The sequence below is a fragment of the Euprymna scolopes genome, chromosome 14, assembly GCF_053919585.1.
Source record: "Euprymna scolopes isolate OS-2025 chromosome 14, ASM5391958v1, whole genome shotgun sequence".
Lineage (NCBI taxonomy): Eukaryota > Metazoa > Mollusca > Cephalopoda > Sepiida > Sepiolidae > Euprymna > Euprymna scolopes.
The window spans coordinates 57,543,893-57,549,635 of record NC_136495.1 but is presented as its reverse complement, the minus strand read 5'-3'; the positions used below and the strand labels follow the sequence as shown (position 1 = coordinate 57,549,635).

Sequence of the window (5,743 nt, the reverse complement as noted above, 5' to 3'; positions counted from 1 at the left end):
CAGGCATTTTTCAGTTAACAGGCCTTCTATATCTCGGTGGTCGTGGTTTAATTCGATTTTTACAAAGTATGCTATTTTGAGATGTCTATTGCTGTACTAAATGTTATTATAAAGGGCTACTATGACCCTATCCGAAGTGAGAACCATTGTGACGCTTACCAGACGGTCCACTCTATAACATGGAATAAATATAGTCACCCATGGCTAGTTAGTTCGATTTAGCGGAAGTCTTAATTGTGATTCAAAGCAGACTGTGTTCACTGTATAATTATGATGGAGACAAAAGAAATTATATTTTCACATTCAAAGAAGCAAATGATACCGTTTGATGTGAAAGCTAAAAATATTTACATTTAATGAAGAAAATGTTAATAAACAAACTGAAAGAAAAAGATAATTTTATTTTTTTTAAATATTAATAACGTCATTTTACACAGACGACTTGATTTTATTAATAACAAGATTTTTTTTTTACAATGGTGTCACCACTTATCAAGGCCCAGAGACCAGTCGAGGATGAGGGTTAATAAGTGCACAGTAATCAATGGGATAATTTAGTAATGGTTAGTAGTAGAAATTTGATGGATTGGATTATATTGATTATTGAATTTTGGGGGATATAGTGAACAACAAATACATCAGGTTTATATGTTGGTTAAAATAAAAATTCTTGCAATAAATACCAAACATTGATAAGTTGGATTAATAGCCGACTGAAAAAGGTAAAAAAAAAAAATTTGATAATTGTAAATATAACGAAAAATATCTTCCATTATTTATTGAACGTTTCTATTTATCTTAACTATTATAAAAAGTCACTTAGTGTGTGTGTGTGTGTGTGTGTGTGTGTGTGTGTGAGCTCTTTACATAGGTTCCCAAACGACAGAGCTTATCTTTTGCATATTTTACACACTGGTGATTTATATGTCTGGCAGTGTTCTTAGATTTTTTTTTGTACAGAAATTCATCAGATAAGTATTGGAAATCGAAAAAACATGATCTTAAAAATAGTCTTTCTTTTCTTATAGATAAAAAAAAATAAAAGAGTTTTTGACAGGAGGATTTTCATACTTTATACAGGAAAGGGAGATAATGAATCGAAGCAAATTATTTATTCTTTGAAAAACGCAATTATTGACATTTGGAGATATGGCGAACTGGTAGAGCGTTCGACTACAGATCGAATGATCCTCTGTTCAATCCCGGGTGTACCTTACGTAATGGGTTCTTATTAATGAGTTCAATTTACGATGAAAGGATATTATATATATATATATATATATGTGTGTGTGCGTGTGTGTGTATGTATATCTATGTGTGTGGGGGTGCGAAAGGTCATACATAAGGTATTTGAACATAAAGCACGCATTGTATTATGGTTTTAGCCGATAAAATCGCGCTAAGAGGTCAAAATAAATAAAAGAAAAAACGTTGACTTTGGCCTGGCGTAAGTGAACTATACACGTTTTTAGTCGCGTGCAAGCGACTCTATAAGTTACTCCGTCGGTCGGTCGGTCTGGCAGTCTGTCTGCCTGTCCGTAACACTTTTGTGCTTGGCCTTTTTGGTTAATATCAAAGGTATGTTGTAGATAGATTCTGTTCTTAGCTTTTTAAGCATCAAAGTGTAGTATCTGTCCGGCAGATACTGCAAGCAAAGACCATATGTGGGGGCAACCTCACATATAAGACCTTGGTCAATGTAGGGGCAACCCTTCATACCAATTGTCACTATCCAGCTCCCCTACTCCCTGGGAATTGGTCTCCATTTCTCCTTCACTCCTCACATTAATAATCGGCCTTGTACCTAATTTTCTCGGTGGGGGAGCAAATAAATACCAACCCCACATATAAGACCTTGGTCAATTTAGGGAACCCCTTCATACCAATTGTCATCATCCAGCTCCCCTACTCCCCGGGAAGTTGGTCTCCATTGCTCCTTCACTCCTCACATTAATAATCGGCCTTGTGCCTAATTTGCTCGGTGGGGGAGCATATAAATATAATTTTCTTGGCCTTTTGGCAAAGATCAAAGTGTAGTATCTATTCTTACTACATGCTGTACTTATGTTTGTAACTTTGTTATATAAAGTGGTGGATCACTTTTCTGTATTAATTTAATGTAAAATGATCACCCACTTTACAATCAATCAGTCCCAAAGCCATTCAAGTCATTCTCCAAATCATTCAAGTTGTTTTTGAAGGATTCCAGTTATTTTTTAAGCATTCAAGTCATTCTTAAGGTCATTCAATTCATCCTTAATTTCATTAAAGTTATTCTGAGTCATTTACTTTTTATTTATTTAAGTAATTTCAGCCCATTTTTCGGTCATTTTAGTTTATCTTTAAGAATTTCATGTCAATCCTACATTCACGCATTCATTCATTACACGAGAGCACGCGACTAATGGCTATCGGCCTTGTTTTTTTTTTAATGTGAGTGTGCTAATTAAATGCTATGGGTCGTCATTAAGTAAGCGTACTTTTTGCATTTTTTCTTTTTGTATAGCTATGGATTTAGGTCATGCTCTAGCGGATAAGGTTAAAAAATATATGTTTTGGTCTCGATTCTAGCTGATCGTACAAAATTCATTTTTTAAACTTATGAAATGTCTACAACAAGGTGCTAAACATTTTTTTTACAGGCGTTTAACATTGTCGTAGACTCTTGAAAATTCAGTATTGATATATATTTTATGAGTCGCTTGACCAATGTTTATAATTTCAGGTTCAAATGAACAGATACAGTACATTTTATTTTTTAGTGTCGCCCGCACTGAGGATTGAACTTTCAACTTCCAAAGAATGTAACCTAATATACCAATTACTTTATCAACTACGCCACAAGGAAAACAGTAGTACGAAGAATCCAAATGATATGATTAATCAATACTCATCTCAACATTTCAGAAATATAATATCGATATTATTATTGGCTCATAAGGAGCTTTCACACAGGTCGTCAAAGGTCTCTCCTTGAAAACAACCTTTGGTCGTTCCTGGAAGCTGAGTGACAATAAGCCTCCCCAGATTTCCAGTGCTCTTTCGAAAAGCATGTGCAAATGAATTTTCGTCATCACAACAGCCGTTTACCATTGCTTTCTTGTTGGCAGCGGCCATTGATCGTCATCGGAATTTGAGTGGCAATAAGCCTCCCCAAGGTCCAAGTTGTTCAGCGGAGGTCTGTGCTGTCTCCTTGAACTTTCTAGCCTTCTTAAGCTTTCCCGGCTCTTGGCATCACTCTTTTTGGGGGTCCGTGATGAGGCAAAGGAAGGGGATGGGGAAGGGGCTATAAAGCATATAGGTATGCAGCTTCAATGTTTTTGGTTCCATATAACGCTTCTTCATGTTTTGTCTCTGCCGAAGTTTGTCTGGCCCGCTCATGTCTCCGTATTCAAGGTTTTCCTTAATATTTCAGCTGTGTTCATTATTGTTATTCGTTGTATCTTTCCAGCCATTCCTCTGATTCCAATTTCTCCAGTTCTTTTTTTCAATGTTTTTCGGAATTGTTCCTAATGCTCCTACTATTATAGGTATTATCCTGATTTTCTTCATCATCCACATCCCTTTTAGCTTTCTGTCTAGCTCTGTGTATTTGCTTTTTTTTTCTTTCATATTTACCCTGTGGTCAACTGGACCAGGGAAGTCTACCATTTGACAGGACTTTTCTTTCTTGTTGATTATTATTATATTCGGTCGTCTTGCTTGAATAGTTTTTTTTTCCGTTTGTATGTCCATGTCCCATAGCATTTTGTGATTATCTTCTTTACTTACTGTTGCTGGCTTATGCTTATACTATTTGTCCGTGCATTCGAGGTGCAGTTTTTTGCACAATTCCCAGTGTACTGCCCTTTCTACTTGGTCGCGCCTGTTCTCGTATTCCATTTGAGCTAGTTTGCTACATTCACTTACTGTATGGTTTATCGTTTCGTCTCTTTGTCCATAGTTTGCAATTGCTGTTTTCTTGCGTTTTCTCGATCTTTGCTTTGATGCAGTTGGTTCTGATCGAGAAATCTTGTGCTGCGATTATGAGGATTTCAGTTTCTCAGTTTACGTGTCCTTTCCGCATCCATATCCAAATGTTTTCCTTATTCTCATCTTTTATCATTCTTATAAATCTTCAGTGTAGTTGTTTCTCTTCCCATTTTTCTCTCGTCTTATACTCTGTCTGTTTTGTTGATTTTTTCAATATCTCTCGTTGCCATAATAATCCTTTCCGTGTTCTACATTAAGTATTTTTCTAGTTCTTTTTTGTGTCATTCACAGTCTTAAATGCAAACGAGTCCTTTCCCTCCATCTTTCCTTTTCACGTAGAGTCGTCCTTTGGGTGTAGTGCATTGTGCATGGTCATTAGTTTCCTGGTCTTCTGATCGAGCTGTCTCGGTTCTTCTTTAGTTACCCCTATGAACGATCCAGAGTATCTTACTAGTGATACTGCCCATGCATTTTTATCTTTTATTAGGTTTCTGCTGTATAATTTAGTTTCCATTAAGTTTCTTCTTCTCCTGGAGTATTCCTTTCCAATTCTCTCTTTTATTTCTGTTGCTTTAATGGCCTCTGTCTCCAGAACTCTTAAGTATTTATAGGCGTCTTGTTCCCCAGTGCCCTCATCTCTGTTTGGTTGGGTAGTTCCATGCCTTCTGTCGTCTCTAGTTTTCCAAGTCTCATAACCAGTTGGGCGCACTTTTCGATACAAAACTCCATTTGGATATCCTGGCTGTAGATCCTTGTAGGGTTTATTAGTGTCTCTAGTTCCCTTTCGGTCCTTGCAAAAAGTTTCAAATCGTCATGTACGTCAGGTGTTTAATTTTTTCCTCTGTATTAGTTAATTTGTATCCGGCTTGGCACTTTCTCAGTATATTGTTCAGGGGCATCATGGCTATGATGGACAGTAATGATGATAGTAAATCTCCTTGGAAGTTGCCTCTTTGTATGTTAATTTCTGTTATGTGTTGTCCATCAGCTGTCAGTTCCAGTCTCCATGTTCTCATTGCATTTTCAATCAGGTTGATGATCCTGCTTGGTATTTGATACCTTTTTTAAACATTCTATAATGCGTGCTTGGGGCATCCTGTCGTACGCTTTTTTGTAGTCGATCCATGCCATGGCTAAATTATTTCTCCTTTTTATCCCCTTCAGGATCTTTTTGTCTGTATATAGCAGATCGTGTGTTCCTCTTTTTCCTTTTTGGCATCCTTTCTATTCCTCGGGAAGAAGTACATGATTGTTCAGGGAGTAGTGGATTTGTTCCGTCTGTTGTGCTGGTAATAGTTTCCACATAGTTGGTAAGCACGTGATAGGCCTATAGTTGTTGGGGACGGTTCCTTTCTCTGTGTTCTTCAGTATCAGTGTAGTTCTACCTTCTGTCATCCAATCTGGCACGTTTGTTTCCTGTATACATCTTTCTCGGGTTTTGAGCTAGCCTTTCGTGTAATGTTCTGATTTTTTTAACCAGTATGCATGTATCCCGTCGTGCTCTGGTGCTCTCCAGTTCGTCATTTTTCCCAGGGTTTTCTCTGGGGATTCATTGCCGATTTAATGCCCTGTTTCTCCGATTAGTTGTAACTTTTCTTTCATATCTTTCAGCCATTCGATATTTCTATTGTGATCCCGTCGTTTTCCCCATATCTTACTCCAATAGAGTTTTGTTTCTGTCGGGTTTGGCTTCTTTTCTAGAACTGCCTGCTTGTAGAACTCTTGTTTTCAAGTTGACTACAACATGGTCGTATTCTAGCCCAATGTAAAC

At 37.2% G+C, this 5,743-nt stretch overlaps 1 pseudogene; it reads left to right on the top strand.

Annotated features, from left to right (window-relative positions):
* Positions 1 to 1,999: 1,999 nt before the first annotated feature.
* On the top strand, positions 2,000 to 2,105 carry LOC145293557 (U2 spliceosomal RNA; annotated as a pseudogene).
* The last annotated feature ends 3,638 nt before the right edge of the window (positions 2,106 to 5,743 follow it).